Source organism: Agelaius phoeniceus, chromosome 1 (assembly GCF_051311805.1).
Source record: "Agelaius phoeniceus isolate bAgePho1 chromosome 1, bAgePho1.hap1, whole genome shotgun sequence".
Taxonomy (NCBI): domain Eukaryota; kingdom Metazoa; phylum Chordata; class Aves; order Passeriformes; family Icteridae; genus Agelaius; species Agelaius phoeniceus.
Genome location: NC_135265.1, coordinates 40,254,333 through 40,266,443, shown reverse-complemented (window position 1 = coordinate 40,266,443; position 12,111 = coordinate 40,254,333). Strand labels below are relative to the sequence as shown.

The 12,111-nt window shown below is 42.2% G+C and overlaps 1 protein-coding gene across 10 annotated transcripts in view; it reads right to left on the bottom strand.

Annotated features, from left to right (window-relative positions):
* The window catches only part of LRRC3B (leucine rich repeat containing 3B), a 45,103-nt gene extending 35,001 nt beyond the window's left edge, over window positions 1-10,102 (bottom strand). For 2 of the 10 annotated variants that reach the window (XM_077176912.1, XM_054639594.2), the window contains exon 1: window positions 9,960-10,102. The gene's annotated coding sequence lies outside the window, so the exon portion shown is untranslated. Of the gene's footprint in view, window positions 1-575; window positions 650-9,210; window positions 9,364-9,754; window positions 9,892-9,959 lie in introns of those variants that run through there. The other 8 variants (XM_077176943.1, XM_054639586.2, XM_077176915.1 and 5 more) reach the window with 8 other exon arrangements.
* Window positions 10,103-12,111: the final 2,009 nt, after the last annotated feature.

Genomic DNA, 12,111 nt, shown 5'->3' with positions numbered 1-12,111 from the left:
ACAGCACAGCCCAGTGTTTTCTTTGCTTGTTGCCACAACCACGGAATAGCAATGTTCTCCTTACGGCATCTGTAGAATACAGTGTTTCTTTCTAACCTGAAGGAGTACAGGCAATGGCACAGGAAACAGTTTTCAGAAGGTTTACACGGATGGGCTTTTTCTTTTTTCCCATGCTGGTGTGAAAATATTGAGAAGAATGTAATTATTTATGTTGTATTTGTTTTGTAAGTGAAGATACAGATCACTTGCTTTTAATTTCCCTTTTCCAGGTTCAACCTTTATTTAGTAGGAACTATAAAAATTCATTTGAAAAAGTAATATATTCAAGACTAATAGAGTTCAAGTGCAAAATATTTTTAGAGGCAGCTTAGGTACAGCTATTAAGTTGTCAAATAAAGCCATCTAGTCTAAGTTATACTGGAAAAGGGTCAAAGTTTATGGCTAATTTCTCTGATTGAAACTGTTTCCAGGAGCAACACTTCCATGCCAAATGCTGCTAGGTAATTCCAAGAACAGTCAGGTGTATGAGTAAAAACAGTGAATCTGAGTAATAGCAATGTTAGCAAGAAGCTCACCTCTCACCAATCTCCAGTTTTCACTACCACAAAATTTTCATCTCTGCATCAACTGACCACAACAAGCTCAGTATCTGTAATTAAAAACAAACATGGTTGTTTTTTTTCCTAGATGGGAATACTGAAGTGCATTTCCCTGATAGCTGATCCTTAAAAATTCAATCTTTCTCTGTCAGCTGTGGTATTTAAAGTCACAAAAATGTTACCCTGTCAGTGCCCTTTACCTGCAAGTGGCTGGTCCAAAATGCAGAAACAAGGTGGGAAGGGCTGAGACCAAATGCTTTTAAATTCACATTAACTCCTCATACACACATCACATCTACATTTACAAAAATGTCAATTCTACTTCAATACTGATATTTAATAAATTCCTGGTCTTACATACTTTTAGAAGAAATTCCTGGTCTTACATACTTTTAGAAGAAAGGCAACAAAATACCTTTAAAAAATAATTTGAGGAAACGGTGGATGCATAGGAAATGGAGGAGGCTACTTGGAGCAGCCAAGTGAATGGAAAAACACATGAGGTCACAGAATCAGCCCCTAGCCCACCAATGCTTTACATCAATGAAGAACTGCTCTGCAAGCCTGATAATATTTTTAATCTCCCTTTGCAAATGCCCAAGCATTTACTCGGTATTCAAAGCTGCACTCCACAGCTTCAAGAATCAGAATTTAAAACTAGCAGTCTCAGCTCACTGATAAAATACTGCTGCAATGGAACAAGACACACTAACTCCAGTCAACAAGACACCTTTTGGGACCCCACAGAACACCTACTCTGCAAGCCCACAGCAAGGGGAAAATAAAGGACCTGTACAACCTCACTCACTTTACATTATTCTAATGATTTCCCAGTTAATTCAAACGTCCATAAGCTTTTAAAATCCACTTACTTATCATCAAAGCATTGACTGCCAAGTCATGCATGCCACAGTGAAAAAAACCACTAAGATGACAGTGCATGGAGCTGACACAGCATAGAGATTGTTTCTCTCAGGGAAGTTCTTTGGAGAATGGTCAGGGTCTGTAAAAGTATGTTTGTGGTGATAACACAGTCATGGAATGTCCAGATTGGAATGGTACTTTTATACAAACTAATCCTGAAAATAATGTAAAACATATTTTATTGCATCTGACCTGTGGTCAGATTTCACCTCCAGAAAGATCCCTAGCATGACCGCTTTTTACATGGAAAAAATAAATACACATCTGTGAAATTAGATGTGCATTTATAGCTGAAATCAGTGGCAAAGGTGTAATAGCAAATATCCCTTATGGCAAGCTTGTGAGAAAGGGCTGTTCTCAGAAAAAAAACCCTGAATTCAAGAGGGTACATCAATTATTGCTGCACAAACCAGAATGAAAAAACAGCACACAGCTGATATGTCCACAGTTATTCACACAGCATAACAATGGGAAGGGCTGAGATGGCATTAGACAACACAACAGCATGCATTTCCATTTTTAACAGATTCATGCAATTTTTTTCCTTTTTTTTGCCCACAACCAAGGGAAGTTGCAATGCCACTGACACTGCACTGACTGTTGCTTTTCAATGTGTTGAAAAAAAACCTACTATAATTAAGTAATTGGTTGGCCTGTGTCCATTTCATTCCACACTGCTGCCTTGCCTCACACTTGTTTAAGGAATAGAGAAAAAATTGTTGAAAATGTGGCAGATAGTGGGAAAAAAAACCAAACTGTTAAGCTTGACTCGTTCAAATTAGGTGGTATTTGTACAGATGGAGCACCTGCCATGACTGGCAAGAAGAACAGTCCTGTCGCTTTGCAAGAAACATTTTTGGATCGAAAGTTATTGAAATACCATTTGTATCTATCAGGATTGTTTCCTGAGCCAAAGATTTAGGTTTCTTGCATGTCTAAATCCTGTCAAGTCCTACTCTAGCAAAATAAAGTATTTATAGAATCACAGAATCATTTAGGTTAGAAAAGATCTTTGAGTCCAACTGTTAACTCGGCACTGCCAAGTCCACCACTAAACCATGTCCCTAAGTGCCTTATCTATACATCTTCCAAACACCTACAAGGATGGTGACTCAAACACCTGTTCCAAAGCTTGATAACCCTTTCTGTCAAGAAATTATTCCTAACACCCACTATGCATCAGAGATGCCAATAAGTACACCAAGTAACTGATGAAAGTGATGAGCAGAATACAGATTAAATGTTTTCTGTCAAAGGGCAAAACCTGTGAAAGACTCTGGAAAGAGAAAATGACCAATACATTTTCTGAACAGAAAATATTAACCCTTCAATGACAATGGTCTTGCTTATAACCAGGAAGGGATCACAAATCCAGTGTATAGGGACATGACAGTGTCAGCTCTGCAGCCTCAAAACACACAGGAAAAGAAAGGATTACCTGGATTGCATGCTGTCATCCATGTGCTGCTTTTCAATCAAAGCTGAGATGTTCTTATTCTATTTGAATTGTGTGCTTTGGTTATATGCAGTGTGTTTGAAGTGACAACTAAAGGTCTAAGAAATACTGTGATCTGAAGTTTGAGGAGTTATTTCACTCTAAGTTAGAAGAGCCTAGCAACCAAAATTTCCCACTTGTATCTCATTTTATAACAGGATTTAGACCATTCCTTTGAAAAAGGTTTCGGTCTGAAATATTTCAGCTTTGAAAAAGAGGAGATGTCCTTGTAGCAGCAGAGTAAAACTGGTACTCCCACCTGAAGAACAGGACCAGGAACACCCAGAGAACAACAAAACTGAAAATGAGGACTTAGAAGCAGATCTCCTCTGGTACAAGCCTTCCCTTTTAGTGCTTGTGCAAACTGGGACTGACACACATTCATGAACAGTAATACTCTATTACAAACTTTGTTAAAAATAGACTGTTTAAAAGTCACCAATTCTCATCTCGATGACTTGGTGTCAACAAAGCTGAAAACAAGGGCAAAAAAACATTTAGAAACACTATCACTCTATTTGAAGGTTGCAATGGCAGAATTAGCCTGTTATCTTCATTTTAGGAGAAAAGAACTAAGGGTCACTCTTTTGACATTTATAACAATAATTGCATTAATAAAATGTAAGAATCAAGATAAATTTTAAAGACCATTTGCAGTACATCTAGGGAAAAAAACCCAAAAAACCAAATCCAGCTCTAGCAAGATTTACTATAAAGACTGACCCCTAGATTTACCAACCTCCAGTGTAAACAGTCAGTCTCCTGTTGTTGAGGGCCCTCCCTCTTCTGCAACTCCTATTGATTCCACAATTTTTGCTGCTGGCAAATGCCCTTTTTGTTTTTTTTTTTTTTTTTCATAGATGGAGATAATTATAACAGAATATCAACATTTCCAAATAAATCTTCACATGAAAAAAAGCACTACAGAAGTATTTTCACAAGTGTAAGAAAAGGCTTTCTGGGTTTTTTCTTTTTTTTTTTTTTAATAAAAGAGTGTATAGAAAGCAATATACAAACTATGTGAAGAATTAAAAATAAAAATAATTGAAGTGGAAGTCTAAAGAGATTGTGCCTATTTTCATTTACAAACACAGATTAGAAACAGGTTAAAAAATCAAGAATTAAAACACCGGTAACGTAAATTTATTTTGGCTTTAATGCTGATAAGATGACATTTCATCACTAAGATATATAACCACTATTGCTTGCTTAACCATATATGACCTAACAAGCAATTTCATAAAAATTTTTTGTTGCAGATCCTCTTTAAAGAGGAAGAAGCATTTGTCTCTGCTTTTAAAGGTGAGGGAATACTAGCAGGAATTCAACACTGTTGACCCAGTGCTTTTCCTTTTCTTTTAATTGCAATGCCTTTACAATGGCAAGCACCATGGATTTATTTCCACATCCAAAGGCTTCACCCTTTTGCTGCAAATTATTCACAAGCACACAAAAATGTACGCTTTGTAAGCATTACAAGAATATTTTGCATGAAGCAAATTCCACCAGAACAATACACATTTGTAATCTACATATGGGAAACAGCCTTCACATGCTTTTCATGTATCCCACTAACTCCCAATGCGAACTTTTGTAACGAAATGCTGAATACTTATGATCGTTACATACAACGTATCTTTAGTGAGTAAAGTTGTGAACGTGTGTAACCCAATTTTGGTGAACTGCAAAAAATACTTTGTTTAAAACCAATGCTATTGTTTGGTGGAGGAAGCAACTTTGACAGAAGTGACAGCAGCACTACAACTAACAACATCCATGAAGTAAGCCCCTTAAGAGAGCCCGACACCTAAGGCATGCCATCTTTAAAAGCACATGCCCTATTAACTGAGATTGTGCATCCAGAGGATGAAGTGGGAACATGAAGTGACCTCCCAGGAGGACACTGTGTGCTAAAACTTCCACAATTTCAGAGAAATACTGGTTGTTATGCAAGCACCACAATATAGAGGTAATATTTTCCAACTGAAAACTCCATAGAAATCCTAAGTCCATCACTTGACCCTTTGCTCCCTTCAAGTCCACCTTCTATTTTCTTTATACATTGTTTCCTGCTCCTAACCTTTTAAAATTCTGTTCATCTCTTCTTTTACTGTCACTTGAGAACCGGACTTCTCATTTATTGTTCCTTAAATAATTAAATAGTGTCCATTTGCTTTCCTGCTTCCAGGCCAGAGTAGCATCCCATTTATGTATGTCACTCACTTCTATCACTTTTCATTTTTTCCTATTAGCGAATCTTTATAGTACTATTTGGCAAGCAGAGGTTAACTTTTTTCTTCTTCTCAAAGGATAAGTTAGCAGCTTTATGAAATGGCTATTAATGAAGTGCCAAATTAATTTCAAACACACACTCTAGCTAGCTGAAAAGCAGAAGTAAACCTTAATCAAGTATATCAAGATCTGTAGTGGTAATTTTCATCTCTGTTTAAGTAAAAAGTCCAATTATCCAGATCAATGTATCTCTGAAAAGGCTTTTTACCAGTCCCATTTCCTCAAGAGGCATTTTTATCTCCTTTCTGTCAGTGGAGCTGAGATACAAAAAGCCAAATTCAATTCCTCAGCAAGGCTTCTAGTCCCACTGAGATCAACCAACGCATCTTCTCTGAAGGCCCATGGCAGGGGCATGGCAAATCCATGGCACAGCACGGAGCCAAGCCAGAGGGCTATGGTACAGCCCAGATCACCTCAACTTCAAGAGTCAAACTACTCAGATCAGCCACTACTTTCTCCCTGTTGTCATCTACTTCTCTTGTTTTGTGGGCATCAGGCCTTCTTCATCTGTTCCCATTTGTCTACCTCTCTTTTTTTCATCACTACAAAAGTTCATACTCTCCAGAGAAAGAAACACCATTTAAATTCAGCAACCATTGCCTTTTCCTTGCTGATGGAAAACAGAACTCAGGAGCAGGGATGATCCTTATGAAAAGGACTTCCCCACATCCACTGCAGAAATCAGTCAGAAATACGCCTGTTTTTTAAAAAGATCTGCTTGGTGAAGGATCTCAGTGGAGCCCAGAGAGAGAAATAAAAGATGCTCTGTTGTTTGGTAACAGTAAGCATTGCATTTGCATTTCCAAGCTCAAAGTAAGCATGTAAAGCCAAACCAGCACTGGATACAGGTGCTGATGGAGATAAGCAGTGCAGGTCATCAGTGGCAAGTACAGACACAGGCACCAGTCACCCACAGAAATCCCCATGAAGCAGGATCATGCATCTTTAAGCATTGTGAACTAATGACATCCTCCTCCACAGCAAGTTCTACAGCAACTGTTTATCTGATGCTCTGATGAAGCAGTGAGTAAAGCCAATACCACATCACTCTCCTTTTCCCCCTAGGATGCACCCACAGGTCTGCTGTGCATCCAGACTATCAAACCACGCCAGAATGACGGAAGCACGGAAACCACTTATGAAAAGTGCTGGACTGAAACTAGAAGCAGAGATTAAATTCACCAAAACATCTCTAAATTTGATGCTACTTCACCTACAGCACATTGGATTTAAGAGCAAAAGATATACCTTGTTCATCCATATATTCACAGGCTGTAATCCCTTTAAAAATACTTATTGAAGGTGCTGAGAAATTCCTAAATCCTTTCTGCTTGTACTTTCAGTAGACATACTGGCATTTTGGCATTTGATTCATACCAGTATTGAAGTGCCCCTATCAAAATTGCATTTTCTAGAGGTTACTTTTAGTAAATAAAATATCAACTTAAAAATGTGTGGCCAAACAAGCCAATGTAAATGCCACATATTCTGTGAACTCAAATAATTTATTCTTGGCTCAAAATACCATCATTTTGAAATAAGGTTCTGTTTAACATTATTATAAGTTTCTAAATTGCTTCACAAGAGTTTTCTCTAAGCTTATGAACAAAGTTTATTGAATGAGGCAAAATTAGAGGCATTATTTTGCTAGCCACAGAACACTAATTTAATTTGCATTCTCTAATGAGTACTGATCAAAGGACCAAGCATGCAGATAACAACAAGGACAGTAGCTACATGCAAATCCTGTAAGTCATTACAAATGCAGTATTCCACTCTGAGAGGAAGTACCTTCCTTAGTTCATCTTCTGATTAACTGAAGTGGCAACAAGAAATATTTCAACCCATATTCCTTCTTGTTTAAATCATCCACTTCATTAAAAAGTTTAAAATCTTCCTGCCAGTGAGCCATGTATCCTTTGCACTACTCACATAAATATTCCTAGTGAAGTGACAGGAAATATCCTTAAAAACAAGACTCAGAAGCACCTTATTATTAAACTGAACATCTAAAGGTGCTTTTGAAATTAAGTAATACATTTTTTCTCTGGCTTTAGACACTTGAGTTAGCACTTCTGAATACAGCTGAATTTTATAAATTCCAGTTCTCCTGCTGGGAGGATATTTCTTGAGCTGACATATCATGCATTTGCTCTGTTACTCTAGTTACTGTAATGCTGTTTCAGTGTGAGCAGGAAGAATTTCCTACCTCCCAAAAGACTTGAAATACAGGTCCATAAAGCACATGGAAAAGACAAATCACACCTATACCCTTAAGTCTTGCTATTCCATTTATATACAGCAAAGCTCTCATGGACTTTATTAGCTCAGGACTGGATCCAGAGCACAGACTTATATGCCTATTAAATGATACTTCTCTTTCAATTAATCTCACATTTGAGGCAAAACACATTGATTCTTGATAGCTGCAGGTATAATCCTCATTCACTCAGGCCCTGATGTCCAAGACACTCAGCAGCTTCAACCCGCCCTAAGGCAACTGGAAACTACAATCACACAGGAGCTCGTTTTGGCTGGACTGAAGTCAGTGCAAATTTTACAGCAAATCTCAGGGGATGGCAAGATCAGGGTTCAGTGACCCAGCCAGCAATAGCTGAATAAATGCAAGAGATCCAGACTTAACCTCACATTCTTCTCTTGCCAAAGTCCAAATCATCTCATTAGCGCCAATGGGCACAACCCTACACGGTGCTGCACGGTGGAACTCTCTGACCATGAGCCTGATCCTGCTATCTTGAGCCATCAGAATATTACCTGTAGAAGTCATCCCACAGAAATCCAGGCAACTTGCACAAGTAAGGGCTGCCACAATCTAATCCTGAGCAATTTTACTATTTAGAAACTAAACTAGAAAATTAGACTCTGAACGTAGCAAGGGTTTTGCAAATTAAGTTAATTCTACAGCTTCTTTCCCTTTAAATCAAACTAGGACCTTATACTTTTAAATTAAATTACTAAGAATAATATCAATAGGTAAGCTATATGAACACTGTGGTGCTCTATATCAAAGCCTTCAAGCTACCACTTTCAGGAGGGTGGGACGCACACCTTCCAGTTTAAACCTACAAATTATTAGGTTACCATAAGAAGAAATTTTTGACAGGTCTTTTCAACATTCAGAAAAGGCTACCCCAGTCAGAGTTTTTAGCTTGAGGAAGGGTTGTTTTCCTTTCCTTACTAAATCTGTAACGTTTTCTCATGGCTATTACATTTTAATTAATTCAAATAATCTCAAAAGATTTAGCTTATTCTGTCATTTTCATATCTATGTAAATAACTCTAGAATTACTTATTGGAGGAGAGCACTAAATGTTGTTTTCCTGGTTCTCATTCTGACTCTTTAGGTAGTTGGTCTATTTATGCTTTTCAAGTTGTTGGGCTGTTTTCATTCTGTAATTACACCATTTCTGCTGTCTAGGGACAATCAGAAAGATGGGATGATAACCTGCAGCCTCAACCACTTTCACATTTTCTAACCGATACTCTAAAATCTCCTAATTTTTGAAGGCAGAAGCAAAAACGGAAAGAAGAATTCTCGCTGGCACATCTGAGGCATTTTCCAAATTTTTGGCGAGGGAAATTCTGGACGTGTAGCTTGCCAGAAAGGCGAGAGAAGAGCCCGCGGTTCCCACAGTACCCAGTACCCGCTTGCTGCAAGAGATCCCCACATTTCTATGAGGGCTCAGAGGTCGCGACCGTTCCCCTCTCGGTGCGCCGGGTCGCACGGAGCCCCCCGCGGCCGCGGGACCCCTGAACCCCCGTTCCTGTCCCGGGCCGGGGTCACCCCGCACCCCGTCACAGCCCCCCGGGGCAGCTCCAGCGCCTCCCGCTCCGGTTCCACCCGGTGCCTCCCCGGGCAGCGGTGGCGTCGCAGCTCACCTGGGCGCAGCAGGCACCGCCGCTGTCCTGCAGCCCGGCTGCCGCCCCCGCTGCCATTTGTTGCTCGCGTTCGGACGGAGATGCCCTCTTCCCCCTCCCCCCGCCTCGCGGCCACCGCCGCCCGAACCGTAGCGACTGGTCCTGATAGGTCTCAAAGTGGAAAAATCCTACGGCAACACACAAGGCGTCTTCCCTCCCGTCCCCGCCTCCGCCGCCCCCTTTCCCCGGCAGCCCCGCTTGGCGCCCCAGCCGCCGCCCGCAGGCTGAGCAGCGCGACCGAGCTCCGGCAGCCCGCCCGCACCCGACCGGGCAGGGACAGCGGCCGGGAGCCCGGGAACACACACGGATGGGAGGGGCGCTGGATTTTCCACCCCTTTTTCTGATGTTGCTCCGGTACGGGATCAGGGGCCGCGGGTCTCAAATCCCTCGTTTGCTCCCAAACGAGAGAGTGTCAACCCCCTTCCCAGAGCCTCCGCCTCTGGATTCCCTCCCCATCTCCCGCTGCCTCGGCGGAATCCCGACCCCGTCACCCCCCAGGACTCACGGACACCGGAGGTTCGCCAGCACGGGCTGGGGGAGGGGGCATCGCCGGTGGCCCTCGCCGATCGCTGCCGGGCAAGGTGGCACGGCACGGCGGTACCCCTCGGAGGCAGCAGCGCTGATCGCCTTCCCCCCGCTCCCTGCCCGTCGAGTTTCCTCCCGGAGCTGCCGCCCCCCACCCAGTGCATCCGCGGGGCGCCGCAACTCACATCGCGGCGCCTTCCCGCAAAACTTCTCGGCGTGTGGCCCCGGCGGCTCCGCTCCGCTCCGCTCGGCGCAACAGGCAGCGCTGCTCACCTGGCGCGGGGCCGCCGCGCCATGGGAGCGCCGGGCGGAGCCGGGGGCGGCGCGGCCGGGCGCAGCCAACGCCCGCCCGCCCTGCTCCTCCGCCGGGCGCCCGCGGGCAGGGAGGCTGTGCCTGCTGTGCCTGCCGCGCCGCCGCTCCCCTGCCCTGCGCTGCGGCTGCAGGCACGGAGGCAGGCGGGCAGGGAGGGAGGAGAGAGCGGGGCGGGGAGGGAGAGAAGGAGGAGACCTCCCTCTCGCTCCCAGCGCACGGCGGGGAGGTGCTGCCCGTCTGCCTCCCGGGGCTGACTGTGGCTCTCGCTCCCCAGCTTTAGGGGCAGGGCCGGGGCCGCCCGAGAGAGATAGCCCGGCCTGTCGGGAGGACCCTGGGGTGCGTTCAGAGGGTGCTTCTGCTCCCCCCAGTGCCCACCAGGTTCCCCAGCAAAATACGAATAAGGTTAATTGTTTTCCTCATCTGAGGGAACAGCTGTCATTGCCAATGTATAATACTTGCTACGATAGGTGAACTTATGCCATGCTCAGCCTCACCAACCTTTTGTGCTGATCCATTTATTCACATCCTGCTTCGGGTTTACCGCGGTTCCTGCGAGGGTGACTTTATTCTCCAAGAGGTGCTTCTGTGGAATGTGCTGTGTTGCAGCAGTTGCATGGCCTGTCATAAACCACACTTTAAGAAACATCACCAATTGGTTGCCTCTCTCATTCGAACACTTTCTCTGTTGTGCACTTTTCTACTCTGGCTCTGCAAAGTAAAACTTTCTATTCATTTTGTGCAGCAAAAATTTTGTTGCTTGTCTCTAGTTGAGAGCACCTGAGCAGATGGGTTTTAGAAAGATCCATCTTAGCTGGTTTACATTAAGGTGAAAGCTGCCTAAGATGCTGCTGCATGGAACAGAAAATGAATTGGCATTGATTTCCTCTGGGCTTGTTTTTTTTGCCTCTAACTATACAAAACTGTTTTATCTCCATATCGGCCATTGTCAAAAAGAAACTTCTAGGTCAGAAGGATCAGTGCTATGGCCACAGAGAGGTGGTCTTTTGAGGGAAGGGGGGGACAAAAGAAATGCATTGCCAAATGTCAATTTTCATCATTAAACCTCACTTCTGTTTTAAATATTAAAAAATATTTACCTCCCTGAGTAACCCGAATTTTATTAGCAAGATAATGCAGGACCAAGCCTTTGTACTATAGCAAAACTTGCTGGTTTTCTCCTAGGAATATTTGCAAATTAGTTCATGAACACTTATATGTATGCCTATCATTTAAAATTCTTATTAGTAAAAGAGAAAATAACAAATACAAAAAGCAACTTGATAAAAATCACTTTCATTAGTTCCTTGCACAACTCACACTGACTGACTCAACCCAGCTTTGAAGACACAATCAGTTAAAAATTAAAAACCTAGTACATGAGCATGCATTTCTCTTTGTAGTGTGTTTGTGTCACAAAGCTGATGAAACTGACTGATGCCATGACTGCATTAGCAGCCCTGTATTATTTGCAATGGGAAACAATTTTCAGGCTTCGTGAGTTTTATTCCTTTAGCTGAAACCAGCTCAGATTCATTTTAAGGAAGTGGAAAAATATTAATCATTGTTGAGAACCCAAATCCAAAATCTAATGTGCAGCATCCCTTCCTGCAAATACAGCTTGTGTTCATATTTTTACTGTTTGGTATATAGATATATGGCAGCTAGGTGTAGTACCCAGAATGGATGCACTTGGCTGCAGTACACCACATTACCAGCATTGCAAACTTCCTTGCAGTGATTTGCTGTTGTTGAATATTTTTAATGAAAAAAAGAGTTAGCAAATCTTTTCATTTGGTTTGACACATTGCCCTCCCACCCCCCCCCCCCAAATAAAATTAAAAAAAAAAAAAGAGAGATAAAAATTCAGTAATTTCCCTTTAAAATTGAACCTCTAGTGGTACTTTATGGAATGAACTGTTTGCATTGTTAAATATCACAACAATATAAGAGAAGACTGATCTTACCATACGTAACTTAACTTTCTGCATTAGCCATGATGTCATTCATCCTAATGATTTTAGTCC